Source organism: Rattus norvegicus, chromosome 16 (assembly GCF_021556685.1).
Source record: "Rattus norvegicus strain SHRSP/BbbUtx chromosome 16, alternate assembly SHRSP_T2T, whole genome shotgun sequence".
NCBI classification, from domain to species: domain Eukaryota; kingdom Metazoa; phylum Chordata; class Mammalia; order Rodentia; family Muridae; genus Rattus; species Rattus norvegicus.
In genome coordinates, this window is record NC_141549.1 from 90511406 (window position 1) to 90532890 (window position 21485).

The following is a 21485-nucleotide window of genomic DNA, read 5'->3' on the forward strand; positions in this document are numbered from 1 at the left end:
GTCTTACCTGTGGTCCCGAGGCTCAAATTCCCTCGTGGGGTGCTGCCCACGGGCTCTCTGCAGCAGCAGCAACCAGGAAGATATGCGCCGCCCCTTCCGGGAGCTTCAGTGCACCAGGGTTCCAGATGGCCTTTGGTGTTTTCCTCTGGCGCCCGAGATGTGTGTGCAGAGAGCAGTCTCTTCTGGTTTCCCAGGCTTGTCTGCCTCTCTGAAGGTTTAGCTCTCCCTCCCACGGGATTTGGGTTCAGAGAACTGTTTATCCGGTCTGTTTCCTTCAGGTTCCGGCGGTGTCTCAGGCAGGGGTCCTGCCGCTCCTGGGCCCTCCCCCACGGGAGCCCAGAGGCCTTATACAGATTCCTCTTGGGCCAGGGATGTGGGCAGGGGTGGGCAGTGTTGGTGGTCTCTTCTGCTCTGCAGCTTCAGGAGTGCCCACCTGACCAGGCGGTTGGCTCTCTCTCTCACCTAGATTTTCTAATATGAGACCCATCGATTCTTTGGATTTCTTCAGTGTCTGTTTTTATACCCCACTTTTCACTTCTGATTTTGTTAGTTTGGATATTTTCTCTCTGCCTTTTAGCTAGTTTGGTAAAGGTTTGTCTATCGTGTTGATTTTTTTCAAAGAACTACCTCTTGTTTTTTGATTGTTTGTATTATTCTCTTTGCTTCTAAGTTATTGATATCAGCCCCTAGTTTGGTTATTTCCTGCCATCTACTTCCCTTGTGTGTATTTGCTTGTTTTTGTTCTAGACCTTAGTTGTGCTTTTAAAATGCTGGTATGAAACCCCTCTGATTTCTTTATTGAAGGCCTTAGTACTGCGAACTTTCCTCTTAGCACCACTTGTATTGTGTCCCATAAGTTTGGATACAGTGCACATTTACTTTCATTGAAATCTATGAAGTATTTGATTTTGTTCCCTATTTCTTCCCTGGCTCAGTGATCATTGAGTAGTGAGTTGCTCAGTTTCCATGAGTACGTGGTTTTTTCTGTATTTTCTGTTGTTGTTGACAGCCAGCTTTAATCCGTGGTGGCCTCATAAGCTACAAGGCATCATTTCAATTTTCTTACATCTTTTGATGCTTTATTTCTGACCCACAACATTGCCAATTTCCAAGAAACCTTCCTGAGGTAGTGAGAAAAGGGAATATTCTTTTGTGTTTGAGTGAAATGTTCTATAGATATCTGGTAGCTCCCTTTGACTCATGTCAGTTTCATTATTTCTCTGTTAGTTTCTGTTTCGATGACCTGTCCATTGGTGAGAGTCGTAGGGTTTTGAAATCTCCACTATAAGTGTGTGGGGTTCTTTGTATGATTTATGGTTCTTTTCACAAATTTGGCTGCCTTTGCATTTTGGGCATAGATATTCAGAATTCAGAAGTCATCTTGGTGCATTTTATGACTCTGGAGTATCTTTCCCTATCCGTTTTGATTAAATTTGCTTGAACATCCATTTTACTAGATATTTGAATGGCTACTTCAGCTTCCTTCTTGAATCTGTTTTGAAAACTTTTATTTATAGCTCTTTTTTCTGATAAGCTATCATTTTTGCTGAGGGGTTTCTTTCTTGCACCAAAATGAGGAATCGTGGTTTTTTTTTTTTTTTTTTGCATCTATTCTATTGCCTGTCTTTTTATTATGTAATTGAATACACTCAAATTAAGAGATATTAATGACCAATGATTGCTAATTCCTGTTTTTGGTCTTAGTGATAGCACACACACACACACACACACACACACACACACACGTTTCGAGGGGAGGAGAGGGAGGGAGGGAGAGAAAGAGAGAGAGAGAGAGAGAGAGAGAGAGAGAGAGAGAGGTGAGAGAAAGTCAGAAAGACAGAAAGAGAAAGAGAGATTGAGAATGTGTGTATTTTCCTTCCCTTAGTTTTGCTGGTGTAGATTTATTAATTAATTATTAATTTATTTATTAATTATTAATTTATTAATTTCCTGTGGGATTTGTTTGCTTGTTTGTTTGTTTGGATGTGGTTAGCCTCCTTAGGTAGAAGAGTTCCTGCTATTATCTTCGGAAGGGATGAGTTTTAGGGTTAGATATTGTTTAAATTTGTTTTCTCCATTTATGATGATTGAAAGTTTTGCTGGTTATAGTAGTCTGGACTGGCACCTGTGGTTCCTTAGAGTATGTAAGATATGTACCTATGCCCTTTTGGCTTTTATAGTTTCTGTTGAGAACTCATGTATAATTTCAATAGGTCTGCTTTTATATGTTGCTTGGCCTTTTTCTTTTGCAACTTTTAATATTCGTTTTTTGTTTTTTTTTTTTTTTGGTTCTGTAGATTTAGTGTCTTGACTATTATGTGGTAACAGAATTTTATTTTATTGTCTAATCTATTTGATGTTCTGTAACCTTTTTGCATTTTATTTCTTCTAGGATTTTGTTGAAAGTATTTTCTGGGTCTCCTACTTGATAGGCTTCTCATTAGTTTGTTGCTCTCATTCTTTGGTTTGTTCTTTTCATAGTGCCCCAGATTTCTTGGACGTTTTGTGTAAGGGATGTTTTATATTTAGTATTTTCCTTGACAGATATAACATTTTCTTCTATCACATCTTCTATGCCTGTGAGTCTTCCTTCCATCTCTTATATTTTATTTGTGATGCTTATGTTTGTTGTTCCTGTTCTCTTTCCTTGGTTTTCCATCTCAAGGTTTCCCTCTCTTTGTGTTTTCTTTATTGCTTCTGTTTTCATTTTCAGGTCTTGAACAGTTTTATTCATTTCCTTAACTTGTTTGATTCTATTTTCCTGTATTTCTCATTTCCTCTTTAAAGTTCTCTATCATCTTTGTAAGATTGGGGTTAAGGTCATCTTCTTGTGCTTTTCTTGGGTTAGGATATCCATGGCTTGCTGTAGTAGAATATTTGAGCCTTATGGTCCTGGCTTACCTTAGTTTTGTTCTTAGGCTGGCATTAACCACCTGGTTGTATCAGGTGGAACTGAACCTTACTGCATTCCACCGGGCCTCATTGGGGGATAGGCAGAGCCATGTGCCTGAAAATGGGGCTCAAAGAACACCATGGTGCTCATCTTTGCTGGATGTGCTCCAAGTGAATCTTAATGTTCCTGGGGTCCCTCAGACCTCTCTGGGAAAGTTGGCAGAGCCTTGGGCCTGACAAAGAAGCTGGGAGGACAGTGTGAAGATAACTTCTGCTGGCTCTGTCTCAGATTGTTGCAGAAGTCAAGGGATTGGCAGGAAGGGGTCTAACCTGAATGCTCCTAGGTCCCTGCATTCCTTCTTGGGAAGGTAAGCAAAGAAGTTAGAGGCACTGTGTGCAGCTCACTTCTACTGGTTTTGTTTCAGATGAACTCAGCTTGTATGAGATTGGCAGGGAGGGATCTGACTGAAGTTTCTAGGACCTGGTATGTCTGAATGTTCTTCTGGCCCAGGAGGACTCTTCTGGAAGGCAGGCATGGAGCTCAGAGGATAGTGTGCCGCTCAAATCTGCTGGCTATACCCCACGTAGACCCAGCAAGCGCGGTATTGGCAAGGAGTGTTCCTGGAGTCCTGCAAGCTTTCATGGGAAAAGTAGCAGAGCTGTAGACCTGACAATGAAAATCAGGAGAGAGAGAACAGCTCACTTCTGCTGTCTGTTCTCCAGATGGACCCAGGAGGCTGATGATTGGCAGGAAGCGGTCTAACCTGAATGTTCCTGAGGCTTCTCTTCAGGCCTTCTTGGGAGAGCAGGGGATGAAGCTCTGAGGACAGCTTGCAGCTCATCTTTGCTCCAAACGTTTGTTCATCTTTGTTCGAAATGTTACTTCAGCCATTTTTTTAAATATTTCTAGCTTTCTTTCCTGTGAGAAACTTTGATTTTTTTTATTCATTCATAAATAGTAATTTTTGTAGGTTAAGAGATTGGGTTCACAATTTTGTTCCTTGCAATGAGTAAAAAAAAAAAAAATAGCGTGTCTTTTCTTCAGCTTTCTTCACCAGGTTCTGATGAGAAGCTCACTGACACGAGAATCACTTCCCTTGTGAATGTGTACCCTGTTGCCCTCACTGCTTACAAGTCTCACGCTCCTGTCCTTATGTTTCAATCTATATTGCAATTTCTGTCTCCTCTGTATCAGATTAGTTAATTTCATTAAGAATTCATCTATGTCCTTTAAAGAGCATCAACAATATTAGATCCCTTTTATTGAATATTTCTAGAGATATTTAGCAACCTCTCTCTTATAGTCTATGTAGGACCCCAATGAGAAGAATGTTAAATTCTTTGTATATTCTCAGAAAATTACTAGTCTCTGCTCATTATTTTTTTCATTCTATGGTCTTTATTTTCATATTATGTTCAACTTTTCCTACTCTGGTTCTCTGATTTTTTTTTCTCCCTGACCATTAGTTTTTTTATACTAAGTGTTTTACAGTGGAGTTATATTTTTAAGGTTTCTCTGTCTCTGCCTCTGTCTCTATCTCAATTTCTCTCTCTCTCTCTCTCTCTCTCTCTCTCTCTCTCTCTCACACACACACACACACACACACATATATATACACGCATGCATACACATACATTCATACATATATATTTGCACAAAAATACACAGATATACACATATATACCTAATATATATATCCATATATATATATGTGTGTGTGTGTGTGTGTGTGTGTGTGTGTGTGTAAGTTGAGAAAGATGATTACTGAAATGTCAATGCTACTAGCAAGGTGAGAAGAGGTGTACACACACACACACACAGAGAGAGAGAGAGAGAGAGAGAGAGAGAGAGAGAGAGAGAGAGAGAGAGCTCTTCCCACCTTGCTTATAGCATTGGCATTTTGGGGTATCAACTTTCTCAACTCTGAGTGAAAGATAAGATGCAAAAAGTTTTCTATAAAATTCATCATTTTGTTTTCTCTTGAGACTATCATATTTAATTTTCCTGTCTCTCTCTTTCTCTTTATCTACTCCTCTACCACATTATGTATCTGTATTTGTATAGGAGGGGGAATAAGCTAAGGTGCACTGACTACATTTTCCTAGAAAGCAATAGTGTAATGGAACTGTAACTTAAGTAATGGCAGGATGATGCTTAATGCTGAATTATAAAGAAATGAGATCAGACGGGAATCTAGCAAACAATACATCAGAAGAATGTATTACCTATGAAATGATGAAGGGAATAGTTTAAGGGAAAGCCACTGGAGAAGTACTGAATATTATTAACTCCATCCCCAACCTGCACATACCACAAGATGATTGGAGAATGTAAGACAAGTGTTAAGTTTAGAGCTCCCTAGGTGAAGGATCAATCGATAGTTAATAATTCCCAGACCTATGCTTCTTAAGTGGGTGGTCAATAAGGACCAGACCATTTAACAGACTATGAACCATAAATGACACTTTCCAGTTGGAAAATTCTGCTCATAACATTGTAGCACATCAATTAGAATACGGCTTTCCCCTCCCCACACCACCCCAACAATCCCGGGGAGGATGAGGGGTTAGGGGGATGTTGGCCTGGAAACCAGGAAAGAGATAACATTTGAAATGTAAATAAGGAATACCCAATTTAATAAAGATGGGGGAAAAATAAAAAGAACAAAAAAAGAATACGGCTTTCCAGAGCCTTTTCGTGGACACTGTTTTAGAAATTATTTTGCCATTCAGTCTGTTATGTGGCACTTCCCTTGGCAAAACACGATACTTCTTGATGTATACATACCTATTAAAGTGGCATTCATGCATTCAGAAGGCTTCTGAGTTTTTCATATAAATCAAAGATATTCAAAGTAAAAAAAATTAACCTGTCAACCACTTTTTTATTGTGAGATCACACTGACATTTCCAGCTTCTCTGGGAAATGTTTAGTTTTTGTTGTTGTTTCTACAGAATAATACTCACTACAAGTCCTGAGATTTTTGTAGAGAACAGAATAGGCCCATTAAAATAATTAATTTTATGATTCATTGTAAGTGCTTTATAGCATATGTTTTCACTCATTTTAATGATCTCATTTTGTAAGTAAGTTAGCTGATTGTAAATAATTTTGTTTTGAACTCTGTCAATATTGATCATTCAGTCAAATATATAAAAGCTTAGAAAAGGAGCCTAAACAATTTATTAATAGCTGTATAATATTGAGAGCTGATTATATGGTTACCTTAACAAAATTGAATATTGTTAAACATAGTATCAGAATGGCATTTGAACACACACAAACACACATAATTACACATTATAGATGACCAATAAAGTATTCAGATTATAAAGAAACATTATAATATGATTTAACAATTAACAATTAACAATTGCCATCAAAGAGTTGCCTGAAGCAATATAATTGTCATGAAGTGTTGGCTTTCATAAGAAGAAAAATGGGGTAGCATTTGCTTAGATGCAGTTTCTGAGTTGAATTTATGTTTTTAACTACTCTACGTTTGAAGAGTGTCTAAGAAATTATGACAAAATGCTAGTGTAAATCAATGCTATAACATTGTACATATTGGAGCATACATAGTTAAGGATTTATGTAGATTTCAACACTTGTATAGTTTTGGAAATTACATAACATTCTTATTTTCAAACCAAGCATTTACCATAGGTCATTTCCATTTCTATTAACCTTTAAAACATAAAATATTAGATATACTTTTAGAGGTTAAGAAGTAATTATGCAAATTATATGTTTTAAAATAAGTATATTGTTAGATTTTTGGACATTAAATAATTACCTTGACATTGAACCAATATGATGAAAATATTTTTGGATAACGTTACTACTACAGAGGAAAATTTATTTACATTGTTAAAAATCATTTACTGAATACATGCAAAATTCTTTGTATTCCAAAAACAGTTTTTTATATTCTTTTTATTGATCTGGACACTCATTTTGAAGTGTCCCAAACTGCTATGCATTATAAAGAAATAATATTTTGGTCCAAGACCTTTGGCCAATTTTATGCATTACATCTGTAAACACAATGGATTCTCTTAACTCCAAAATGGAGAGCCTCAGAAGGGCCATGGAAGATGCATTGCATTCTAGTTAACATATCTGTCACACGTAAGAGCAAGTTAACTAATTTGCTGGCTTCTGGGTCATTTTTTCCTTGGAAGCTATATATATTTCTTTGAATTTATACTCATAAAAATCTGTTGATGAGATTCAGCTACAGAGGAGTATTTCCTGACTCATAATATTTCAAAAAACACATTTCTGGAAACTTTACTATATTAAATCTTATTAATACAGAGGTCTGGAGCAATCATTGCTGAGTTGTCATCAGACTCCATAGAGTATAAATCTAAACAAATACGTCGAATATGAAAAGCATTCTTTATTAAAACCACCTTTGTTTCAGGCTCTATTACGTCAATATGTGACTTTGGTGTGCTTAAGGAGCCCTTCCATCATGTCACTGTAGCTGGCCACAGCTAACTTGCATTCCATCAAAGCTGACACCAATAAGGATGGTGAACCTGAGAACCTACACCTCTCTCTTTATGATGACATTGGGTCAGCATGAACGACCAAGGCATAGCTTATCACAGGTAATGTGAGACAAATAATCCTATGATTCAGACAGTTAAATAGCATTGGGATATATATTGTGGCTTTTGATTGATAGAATTATCTTAACCCTTACACACACACACACACACACACACACACACACACACACACACGGGCATAAGCACGCGAGCGCATATATATACATATATATATATGTGTATATATATATATATATATATATATATTGCTTTCTAATCACCCTTTATCCTCCAGTATCAGATTACTGAAGATGAAATCACTTGGTAACTAAATGTCTACCCTTTAAGCAAAGTCATTTAATCAAATGGACCTGAGATTTATATGTATTAGTGGTTAACTTTTTTAGCTTGCTTAGAAGGCTGACATCTGATCCTTGCAAATTGCACCAGTTTTTAAAATGTGTTTCCAAGGGAATGAAAAGGCTGAGCTCCTGAGCTCCAGAGACTGTTAAACGTGATTTGATATAGCTCATGTTACCGCAAGGTGGAAACAATGTCAGCAGGAGCAAAATCAACTTCTTACACAACTTATAGTACACAGAAACCCGTGAGCTAATAAAGACAGTATTAATACATTGCCGCTGTGCGTAATCATCTCTAAATATGAGTTTCACATCTTAAATACAGAGGTCCTAACCTACCTACCCTGTCACGGTAAAATCTGATTTCAGCAGTTCTCACTAAATTTCTAAACTAAACCTCAACTGTATGTGAGTTTCCAAGACTCTAATGAGCAGAAAAAGAATGCCCAGTGCTATTTTATTTTAAAGCAAAGAAGGCACAATCTGCTCCATTCAAATGAGAGGAAGGCAAAGTTCATCTAACTTGGAGCCTCTGACATGCGCACCTTGGTTCAGTAGGCATCTCTGAATTGGGGGGTGGAGTCTGCCAGCTGCCTTCAGAGGAAGACACTTTGATACTTTCCTTAATGTGGCAAATTGTTAGGTATTTCAGTTCACTCTGTGGTTTATCATCCCTTCCTCATACCTTAAATGTATCCATGACTTTATGTGAACTAAGCTATATTATATATATATATATATATATATATATCAATGTTCATAGTTTTATATTGTTTCAGAATTCTCCCGGCAGAATGACATGGAAATCTAAATGCTAGTGTCTGGTTTTCAACCTTTGTGAAGCTGATGAATGCTTTCGTTAATAGCTATCACAGTTGTCCCTTCATTTGGGCACTTCCTCTACTATCCCAACAATGGTCTTAATATGTATACATGTTAACTGCACTGTGTATATCAATCTTCAATTTAAGGAAAGCAAGATGAGTCTGAGCGGATCGCTGCCCAAACCGGAAGGATCTCACCTCCGTGATCCAAATTAGAAAGGTGAAAGATATCTTTTGACTTACCAATCACTTTCTATTCCCGTTCTCAGATACTTTAGCCAAAAGTGTCAGGGACGATTAAGATAGATTACCACAGTCTGCCTCAAGTTTTCATCTTATTTCTGCCTTCATCCCATAGAGTGATCTTGTGGTATCTGATTACTGTGGAGGATTTCAAGAGAAGTGAAGTGGTTGGAGTTCAATCAGTGGTGAGACCAGGTGCTACACACAAGCTGGGGGAGTGTGTCAGGCAGCTTTTGAAACCCACCTTCCATCTGAAGAAAAAGCTCTGCTCTTGAGGCTGAGTTTCAACTATTTTGTTTGCTCCTAATACACTATTGATCCTGTGAGGCTGAAATTATTGTCCTGGTGTGCCCAGAGAGTAGAAATGGCTATACCTTTCAAACATGGTGCTATATTGGAATGTAAATCATTATTTAAAGTCATTGACTCTGTGACTCTTTGCACATATGAATTTGCTTTAGAATATGCCAATTGATTAATATGCTGAAGCTATATGGAAAATGCCGTTGGTTCCAGAAAACCTCACCTCTGTCAAGAGTCGGGAAAAAAATCTTCAGCAACTCCACGGAGTCTCATTTCCTTTTCAATTTAATTTTACTATTTTTCTTGTGACTAATATCATTTTCCCTTCCACTTTAAAGTCACATTGATTCCCAAGAAAACAAACCTGGGTAAATTATGGCCCTACTGTTTTTCTACGTTTCAACTTTTAGACCTTTTAACATATATCACTCTGATTTTCTTTGTTTTCATTCTGTAAGTTGCAGCCCTGTGTCTTACATTTGGTAGCTCCTGCTTTCCTTTCTCTCCTTATAAATAGCTTTGAAATTATTTATTGTTGAAATTTTTAAGGAACTCAGGTAAAAACCATCTAGAAATTACCAAAGAATTTACTTCAGACAAAGTGTGCCTATAATATTATAAGTTCTTTCACAAGCAGATCAAATAATAACTACTGATCTGCATCATGTCACCCACTGAAGTATATTTCTTAAGCTCAGTTTTAGAATATTTTTTTTATTTTTTGTAATTTGTTTGCATGTATGTGTGTGTACTACAGACCTCTGACGTGGAACCCCTGATGTCCACAGAGGTCAAATGAGGACTTTAATACCCAGGAATTGGAGTCATGGGTAGTTGTAAGCTGCAGTGTGAATGCTGGGAAGCAATTCTAGAATTCTACAGGAACAAATGCTTTTAGTACGTGATACTCAGGAAGTCTTCATACCAAGTGCTAACCAAGTCAGACCCAGCTTAGCATTCATCGACAAGTGAGATCAGAAATGAACAGGATAGATGGTGAGGCCGTTGGTGCTATTAGCATATATCTTTAGAGATTTATTTACTGCAATATTTTACTGTGTTATGCACACAGTGAACCACAAACAAAACTGAAACTTCAAAAATAGTTACATCAAATTGAAGTAAATAATATCTCAACATACGTTTCCTTTGTTTTTCAGACCTATTCTGTTATGGATTGCTTAGGTTTAAGTGCAAAAAAGCATTCATTTGCCTTCTTTTTCTTCTTGATTTGTTCAATTTTTTTCTGCAGATCATACTCAAAGAAGAATTTGAATGACAGGATGCATGTCTGAATATTGAGCATTTCAAGCAAATGTTTGTTAACTTTCGTTTGTTAACACTTTGACTGTTGGTATACATGGAAGTATACACAAAAATCATAAGGTCTCAGTGAATAAAACGGCTCTCCGTCTGAATGTTAGAACCTGAGTCCAGTTCTCCAGAACTCAAGTGAAAAGCCCCAGGTGTGGTCAAGCCTGCCTGAGCCCCACCTCAGGGAGTGATCGGTGGATTCCCGGGTCTACTGAGAGTGACCAAAACTAAACAGACGTCAGGTCTAGTGAGAACCTGTCTCATGGGAAGGCACCAGAATGTGCAGTAGAGAAAAATCTTTAAAATTTTCCACTGGGGCCTGGAGACTTGGCTCAGCAGTAAAGAGTGCTGTTCTCCCGAAGGACCTGGTTTTGATTCTCAACAGCCATATGATATTTCACAACTCTAAATCCAGTTCTTGGGGATCTAACACCAAATGCTGGCATCCCTGAGCACCAGACATGCACATAACAGATAGACATACCTTCAGCAAAAGCACCTGAATGTATAAAATAATGCAATATATAAATAAATTCTATGGCCATTTTATGTGCAGGCATATTCATGCATGGAAAACACACACACACACACACACACACACACACACACACACACACACACAGAGAGAGAGAGAGAGAGAGAGAGAGAGAGAGAGAGAGAGAGAGAGAGAGACTTTAAAGGAAAAAAAGTAAAAGTAATAAAATATTTACCATTATCTGTCAACCTCACCTTTCAGTAACGGCAAATTAAAGCTTTTGGAAAGAATACATATAGCTTTCTTAATATAAATTTTAAATGTGAGTTGAGAACAAGAGACATGATCAGAAAGAACAGACCTAGCCACAGCATGATTGTGGGTTTCTCAAAAACCGTCTTGATCCTTTTGCATGATCCATATATAATCAATCAGCTTGCCATGCAAAAAGTCACATAAACTCAGCATTCATTTGGAGAAATACGAATTGAATTAAGATGTTTCTATAAGAAGTCTGAAGAAATACAGATATCTTTTGCTAAGAAATAAGCAATTTATAATAAAATGTAAATCATTAACTATAAAAGCTCCTATTTATAAACCTGGGGTAGTCATTTGTTAATTTTAGTGTTCTTGCTGATCAATGTGTTTTTACTCTAAGATCGTGATTATTGTAGATACTTTTTATTGAAGGTTTATATGTTATTTTCATTTATGTAATGAAAATATCTCTGATTTTTTAAAATTTATAGGGATTTATTTATATTGATTTTATGTGCATGATTATTTTGCCTGGAAGCATATTTGTACTTCATGTGCATACATGTCTCTTGTAGTCCTAAGAGGAACCGGTCTTATAGATGGCCATGAACTGCCATGAACTGGGAATAAAATCTGGGTCTTGTGAGGAGCAGGCACTTTTCTTTATCCCTCAACCATTTCCAGTTATATCCTCTTTTTTTTTAGATGTAGAGCTTGCAGTCCTGTGGTATTTTAAATTCAATTTCATATGTAAGAACTAATCTTAATTCCTTTCTCCTTTGCTCTTTTTCCTTCTTTATATTTAATAATTGATTTTGTTGACATAAATCACTGATTTTATGATTGATATTTTCATTCAGCCATTGTTTATACATAAGATCATCAGCAAATTATTCTTGTAATTTTCCTTTATTGAGAATATCTTTTCATTTGATAGTTTATTTATGTATTTACATTTCAAATGTTATCCCCTTTTCTGGTTCCCTCCTCTCCCATCCCCCTCCCCCTGCTTCTACTAGGATGTTTCACCTCCCACCCACACAATCCTACTTTGCCACCTAGCATTCTCCTACACTGGGAAAATGAGCTGCTATCACAGGACCAAGGGCTTCTCCTCCTATTGATGCCAAACAATGCTATCCTCTGCTACATATGCACTGGAGCCATATATTCCCTCCATGTGTACTTTGGTTGGTGATATAGTCCCTGGGAGCTCTGCGGGGTCTAGTTGGTTGATACTATTGTTCTTTCTATGGGGTTGCGAATCCCTTCAGCTCCTTCAGTCCTTCCCCTAACTCCTTCATTGGGGTTCCCCTTCTCAGTCCGATGGTTAGCTACAAGCATCCTCATGTGTTATCAGTAAGGCTCTGGCAGAGGCTCACAGAAGACTTTCATATCAGACTACTGTCATCAAGCACTTCTTAACTTCAGACAAAGCGACTGGATTTGGTGGATGCATATGGGATGGATCCCCAGGTGAAACAGTCTTTGGATGACCTTTCCTTCTGTCTCTGCTCCACTCTTTGTCACTGTATTTCCTATAAACAGGAGCAATTCTGGGTTAAAATTTTGTGACGGGTAAGTGGCCCTATCTCCTAACCGGGGGCCTTGCCTAACCTCTGGATATGGTCTCTACAGATTCTCCCCATTGTTGGACATTTCAGCTAATCTTATCCCTGTTAGGTCCTGGGAGCCTCTTGCTGTCCTGGCATCTGGAACTTGCTTGTGGCTACACCAGTTTCCATTTCCCCATTGCTTCATACCTCTGTTTAAATTCCTGACCTTCTGTATATCATCTTCATCTCCTCTAATACCTGATCCTGAGACTATCTTATTCATGTAAGACCTAGTACCACAAAGATGTCTTCCATGTCATTTTGAATAAAGTGTGTCATTCTGTATTAAAGTTTGTATTACTGTATGGAGTTCATGGTTCCAGGCAAAATAGCAGATTACTGTTACTTGAATTAACCCTAGATAATGTGTAAAATCTCTCTGCCTTCAATGTTGATTCCCTGGCCTCTCTTTCTCTCAAGTCTTCAAATCCTCTATCCATAGTCCCTGAAGTGCAAGTGTGATGCTGGAGATTCAAACACACAGCTCTGTGCTAGGCACAAACTCGATAATTGAGGCGTGTGTTCACAATGATAATCTACTGCAGTTTTTAGAGATTTGTTTATCGTTTCATTGACATGAATTTATTACCTTTTCTTTTTTCTGTTCATCTTTTCACTGGCTAATTGAATTTTAATTGCGCTGATTTCTCACTGTAGTTTAATTTGCTATGGAACACGTGCATGGCCCAGGCAGATCTTGGTTAGAAAGTGGGACATTCAATAGGATTTTGGAATAGTGTAAAGGCAGAATGATTGGGTTCCAGATATAGAAGAAAGTGTTCACATGCAACTGAGGACCATGCAAACAGACACGTGGCAGAACGTAGAATAACGGGATTATTAAAATATAAACCAGTTGGATAATATGCCTAAGTATATGGATTAGGTATTTATAAATATAATTGGGTCTTAGAATCATTATTTTTAGAAATTTGGGATGGGGAGAAAAACCACACTCTTTCAGAAAACTCCCTACCTCAAGCAAATATATTAGTCAAGTAATAATCACCTGTAACTAATACTTCTGGTGTTCTGGCACATTATTCTAGCCCTTACAGGTACTGTATGCCAGTGGCAAACAGAAGGACAGTCTGACAGATAGGTGCACATACACCCATACAAAAAAAATAAAATCTTAAAATTGTTCCCTTCTTTTTCACATTTCAAAAGCACGTCATTATGAGTGCTGTCAACTAAAAGAAGATTACATGCGAATTAAGACATCTAAATAGAAAAATAAATGTAAATTTGCCACCCTTCCAGAACTATTTAGATAAAGACTGATACACATATCATTATAAAGGAAGTGCAATTTTATTAGGGGGGAGAGAGAGAGAGAGAGAGAGAGAGAGAGAGAGAGAGAGAGAGAGAGAGAGAGAGAGAATGAATATGAATGAATATGTCTGTGTTCCCACTGTGTGAAACTTGAAGTGATGAGGAGTCTGGCCTTGAATTCAGAGGCATCTGTCTGCTTCTGCCTCTTAGTGCCGGGATTAATCATGTGCAAAAACACATCTAGATTAATCAGAACATTTAATGTTTTAGGGGAAATTAATTATTGTTTCTATTAGATAAGGGTCTTGGTAATATAAATTAGATTTAAAATTCAGGCTGACCATAAGTTTTTAACCTTTCTGACACATTTGACTTATAGCCATACCCAAGGAAGAATTTTAATGGGGAAATTATCAGATCCCATTGCACCAGAAAGAACCAGGACTGAAAAAAAATGCAGCTACTTATATAGCAGTTCTAGTTACTGAAATAATTGCTGAACCCACTCTGTTCCACCCGTTAAGGTGAGATTACCAGTACCTCTCTGGTCCCAAACTGCAGTTTTAGAGGAAGGCACTAGAAATTTATAGTGGTTGAAATCTCACGCTACATAATCCAAAATTGATTGATTGATGATTGACTGACTGATTCTCCTCAAAATAACATTCTGTATCTGTTTTACCACTCTCCACTGTGATTAGGTCCTCACATTCCTTTATCATGGTGTCTAGGTTTTTAATTAACTAGGGCATTAGAAACTTCAACAACATGAATACTAATCTCAACCACAACTAGCACTGTAACAGCAATTGCACAATACAGATAAAAGCACACATACTCTCTCTCTCTCTCCTCTCTCTCTCCTCTCTCTCTCTCTCTCTCTCTCTCTCTCTCTGTGTATGTCTGTCTGTCTCTCTGTCTCTGTCTCTGTTTCTGTCTCTCCCCTCCTTCCCCTGCCCCACACACATGCCACACTCACATACACATTTCTAGGCCTCCAATGCTTTCTGAACCCTTTTTTTAAAAGTTATTTTTAATTACATTCCAGTCGGTGTCACCCTCAATACCCCATCCCACAGTTTCTTATCCCATTCCTCCTCCCCCTTACCTTCTAGAGGTGCCCTCTTCCCCGGGGCCTAACATCTCTCCAGTATTAAGCCTATCTTCTCCCACTGAAGCCAGACCAGACATACCTCTGCTATATATGTGCCCGGGAGCCTCAGATCAGCCCATGTATACTCCTGGTTGGCGGCCTGGTTGGTGGGAGACTCCTGGAGTCTCTAGGGGATCCCTAGGATTTAGGTTAGTTGAATCTGCTGGTCTTCCTACGGGGTCACTCTCTCTTTCAGCTTCACTCCTTCCCCTAATTCAACGAGAGTTGTCCCAGACTTCAGTACAATGGTGGGGTGTAAGTATCTGGGAGGTTCTGCCCAGACCTGCATAGCTGGAGTTGCCATATCAGCTGTTTTTGCCATCACAGGTGGAATATCCCCTCCTGACTTGGGAGTTCCTCGCCATTGGCTTGTGGCATGAGGTGATCTACGTCATCACTCAAATTTGCCTTATAAGCCTGCTGCTTTGCAATAAAGTTGAGCCTTCGTCAGAACTTTGTCTTGGCTCCATTCTTCTCTCGTTCCTGTCCTTTAATTCCTACATCCCCAGTAGAGGTGCCTCGTTGACTGGTCGTTGTGGGTCGACTACAGATGGGACCCTCTGAGGAACACTGCAAGATAGAAGCACTTTAGTGGACAATGTAAAAGTATGAGTGCCTGGTGCCATTCATCCACAAGAGTTTAACAGTGCAATGGGACAGGGTAACAGCAAGAGAGTTTTCACTCGTAACCTGAAAGGGTTGTTACAAACGAGAGGAGTAGGGTTTAAACTACAAACCTTAGAAAAATTTTTAGCCCAGGTGGATTTATACTGCCCTTGGTTTCCAAAAGACCTGACTGTGGAGAAGGCTACTTGGGAAAGAGTGAGAAAAGTGTTAAGAAATGTACATGCTGATCCTACTACTTTCTACCTTTGGGCACTGGTAAGAGATGCCATTGATTATGATAAAGATAGGGAAATTTCTCAGGCTATGGCAGTAGCACAGGAAAAATTACTTGAGCTCAAGGAGGAAAGTTAGTCTGAGAAAGCCCCTTTCAAAGCAAATTCAGTCAAGGATGGGCCCTATAAACCTCTACGGACTGCATTAGAGGAGTAGAAATTAACTGATGATGAATTAGATCCAGGGGAGGAAGCTGATCTGGAAAAAGCAGCAGCTAAATATCATAATGAAGATTGGCCTCCTTACGCTTGTTCGGTGCCCATATGGTTTTCCCTGTAGTCCCTGCAGGGCAAAAAGACTCTGCCAAAGGTGAAATACAGATTTTCAAATTAGAGTTGCAGGAGTAGAAAAAATTTTCCAAGGTAAGAAATGGACAGATTAATCTGTTCCACTCCCTAATTTTTACCTCCTTTAAAAATGGGAGGAGGGAGCAGTCTCAATTTGCAGAATAAATACTGATAAGTTTCCCTGCATTTGTAGGTAGGAGCCTGGCACAGTTGAAGAAGCCCTCCCCCACCCCCAGTAGCTTATTGTCTGCACAAGCTGCTCTTAAAGGGGTCAGTACCTCTCAGCTTCTATGATAAGGAAGCTGATGGTTGTTTCTCCCTAAAAATCTCTGCAATTGTGATTATTGGGTTCAGCAGGTGACAGATGAGCCTCCCTTGAAATCACAGATAGAAAAAGCAAGAAAATTGTGTTTAAATAAATAAATGTGTGGCCACTTCATGTTTGTTTAAATGTATAGATATCTTCTGTATGACTTGGTTATAGTTATTGATTTATAAGTTATTGGGTATGATTAAAAATTTGTAGCATTAGCAACAATAAGTTGGCTTAAAACTGGTAACTCAGGTTTGGAATCATTATAGACAACATATGGCATGAAACAACCTAGGGAGACAGGTCTTTAAAGGTACCTCTAAATTAGGATAATATTTTAGGTAATTTCTGTCCTAGAACCCAGACTTAGATATGATTTAAAACAATGTTTCTTTAATGAGATATTAAAAGCTGCACTATCATGCATTTATATGTAAAAACTAGCAGCCAATCTTTGTGGGGGCACTGCAGCCTGGCTTGCCTACTCCAGCTGCCATTTCAGGAAATGCATATAGAAATCTTTTGCCTTGCAGAATCTTTTTAGTTCGGGGTTGGGGATTTAGCTCAGTGGTAGAGCGCTTGCCTAGGAAGCGCAAGGTCCTGGGTTCGGTCCCCAGCTCTGAAAAAAAAAAAAAGAATCTTTTTAGTTCATGAGGTCTCATTTATGAATTGTTGATCTTAGAATCCGAAATAACTCTAAGAGTATCTGTTCTGTTCAGCCTGTGCCAGCCTCTTTCCCTCTTTCTCTTTTATTAGACTTCTCAACACAAACTTTAAAAGCCAGAAAATCCTGGACAGATGTCATCCACACCCTAAGAGAACACAAATGCCAGCCCAGGATACTATACCCAGCAAAATTCTTAATCATCATAGATTGAGAAACCAAGATATTCCATGAAAAACACAAATGTGTACAATATCTTTCTACTAATCCAGCCCTTTCAGAGAATACTGGAACAAAATTTCCAATACAAGGAAGGCAACTACACCCATTAAAACATAAGAAACTGAACACTTCACAAGAAACCAAAAGAATCATCAACACATAACACCACCTTCAACAAAAAAATATCAGGAACTAACACTCTTTAATATCTCTCAACATTAATGGACTTGATTGTCCAAGAAAAAGACAAGAGACTAACAGGCTTGATTTAAACAGAATCCAGCATTTTGCTGCATACAAGAAACATACTTCAGTGACAAATACTACCTCAGAGTAAAAGACTAGAAAAAAGTTTGCCAAGCAAATGGTCCCAAAAATCAAGCTGGAATTGCCATCCTAATATTCAATGAAATGGACTTTCAAAAGGTATCGAAAGAGATGGGGAATAATAACACTTCATATTCATCAAAGAAAAAAATCTGCAAAGAAGTCTCAATTCTAAACATCTGTGCTCCAAATGCAAGAGCAAGCACCTTCGTAAAAGAACCTTTACTAAAGCTCAAAATACACATTGAAATTCGCACAATAAAAATGAAAGATTTCAAAACCCCACTCTCACCAATGGGCAGGTCATTGAAACAAAACTAAAGAGAGACACAGTGAAACTAACAGAAGTTATGAACCAAATGGATTAAATAGATAACTACAGAACATTTTACCACAAAACAAGAAGATATACCTTCTTCTCAGTAATTCATGGAACCTTCTCCAAAATTGACTATATAATTGGGCATAAAACAGGCCTCAACAGATACAAGTAGTATGAGACAATCCCATGCATTCTATCAAATCACCACGGAATAAGAATAGACCCCCCTAACACCAAAAACAACAGAAAACCCAAATGGGCTGATACTGAACAACTCTTTAGTCAATGCTAACTTGATCATGGAAGAAATAAAGAATTCAAAGACTTTATAGAATTCATTAAAAGAGAAGACACATCATACCCAAATTCATAGGACAAAATGAAAGCAAGGTTAAGAGGAAAATCCATAGCATGAAGCGCCTTCATAAAGAAATTGGAGAGATCCCGTACAAGCAACTTAACTGCACACCTGAAAACTCTTGAACAGAAAGAAGTAAACACACCCAAGAGTAGTAGAAAGCAGAAAATAGTGAAACCTGGGGCTGAAATCAACCAGTTAGAAACAACGAGATCAATATAATGAATCGACAAAACCAAGAGCTGGCTCTTTGAGATAATCAAGAAGGTTGATAAGCACTTAGCCAAACAAAGAGCATGGAGACAGTATCCAAATTAACAAAATCAAAAATGAAAAGGGAGAGATAACAATAGAAATTGAGGAAATTCAAAATATCATCATTTCCTACTACAAAAGCCTATATTCTACAAGACTGGAATATGTAGATGAAACAGATAACTATCTAGCAAGACATCAAGTACCAAAGTATTATATTACTATCAGGTAAACTGAACAGTCCCACAACCCCTAAGGAAACAGAAATAGTCACTTAAAACCTTCCAAGCAAAAAACGCCCAGACCCAGATGGTTTTAGTGCAGAATTCTACCAGACCATCAAAGAAAAGCTAGTACCAATACTCTACAAAATATTTCATAAATATTTTAAGTAATTCTGCATTTAAATATACTAACAAATGTTCTTAATTAATTCATAAAATAGTAAATAGAATGGAAGATTGTTGCCTTATTTGAACATACTTTAATTGTCTCGCCTGTGGAAGGTTGTTCAAAATTCACACATAAGACTGAGTATACATCCTCTGCAATGAGAACATCCAGAAGAAGTGCACATGGTGTGGAAAGAGTTTTTTATAGTAGAAAGAATACTGAAATGTAGTTTCTTCTGAGAGATTCAGTCCTTAGAGGGGAAGTAAAGAAAGGAAAATGCTCAGGAACTCAAGCATAAAAATGAGCAAAGGCCTCCATCACTAGGTAAAAACACTTTCAAAAAGAAATGAGGAAAGACAGCTTAGCTAGTTAAGCACTGAGTGAGCATAGAAACTTGAGTCTGAATCCTCATACCCCAAATATAATCAGGCACTCGTGGAGTGCAAATATGTAGTCCAATGCTCCGAGGAAAAAAATGGGAAGGTGAAGCACAAGGATTTCTGACTATTTGTTAGGTCAATGCTCAGATAGCTTAGAGTATACACTAGCAGAAAACAAGAGAACCTGTCTCAAACTCACTGCCACATGGGATTTCCCTGTGATTGCATTCATTTTTTCAGATGTGTATATACATATCATAGACACACACAGATTTAAATATTGCTAGTTATTATTTTTATATGTTAGGTAGATAATGTGTAGGCATTATCTTGCTATTTTGTGTGTGTGTTTATGTATGTATGTATGCATGTATGTATGTATATGTTATCAGGTTTTGTTTTGTTTGATCTGTGGTAAAATCTGGATGATACAAAGATAATTCTACATGGAATTAAAGAGGACTATAAACATAGAATCCAAAATCTGTGTATGGGGTGAAGATTTCAAGGCATTAGCAATACCCATATTAGGGGCATGCTTCAGAAAAATGGAGATATCTGTGATCTGAGTTGAAAGACTTGGTTATAATTTTATGTACTCTAAATCAAAATGAGCAGAATTTACTTATAATTTGTTTATAAGTCTCATGGGAAAGAGAAGCCAAAGCTGACTATAAATCTTTTCCAGGAATATCAATACTAAGCTATTTGTTGTTGTAGAAAACCTTTCAGAGGATCATGTTAAGGAATGCAAGCTGCCCATGTGTTGAACACTTTACACATCAAGAATGTCACCAAATCCCATCCACAATCAATCCTGGTTTCTTGGTGCATGCTCTCACAGCCACATTTTTCAAATGGGAGTTGACTAATGCTTCACAAACAGACATACTCATGGTGTATGTGGAGCCAAAAGCTAGTTCATAGGAAGGATACAGACAAGAAATGAGGGCACATCCATTCTATATAGTTAGCATTGAGTGTAGAGGCAGATTGCTAGTATGTTCTGTATCAAACTTTAAGGTAGAATATGATTAGGAAGTTTCCTTTCTCTTCTATTTCCTGGCACAATCCTTGAGACAAATGTTTATGCCTGATATCTTCTTATCCCCATCCTGGGAGACCAATGGTGTCATTAAATCCAAGTGTGATGCCTTTGAGGTAGAGATGGCCTTTCAATCAGGTGATTTCTGAGCTCTGTTGCAGTAGGACTCCTGTTTACGCACACCGGCTCTCCATTGCAACATTTATATCTGTATCTGGAAATACAGCTGGGAAAAATTGTGTGACATAGAGCAACGCAAGGCAATATTCCCCTCACGAAAGGAAAAAAAAAAAACTTGGACATACTGGAATGCATTTGCTATGACTAAGGTATGTGCTTTCTGGTAAAAATTAAATACAACTCATTATTGTATGCAGTTCTGTTCTGATTGATAATAGTCACAATTTCAAGCTCTTTTCCATTATTAATCAGGATAGAATTTGGTACGTTAAGGCCCATTTGGCTGGTCCCCAAATTCAAGAATATTAACCATATTTATTATGCTTCAAACTATACCACATTTAAAAACTGACAGTGATTGACTACAGCACATGATTCCTATTGAGGAAGGGACAGCTCCAAGGAGCTATAGTTTATTGCTTTCCTTGTTACTTTAGCAATACATGGCTGGTTCCATCCCTACATTTTGTGTTCAGAAATAAATGTTGATCGTCTTTCCTCAAATGGCAGTGCTGGATATGTGCCTGCTATAATGTGGCTGGCTGGACTTACCGTCTATTT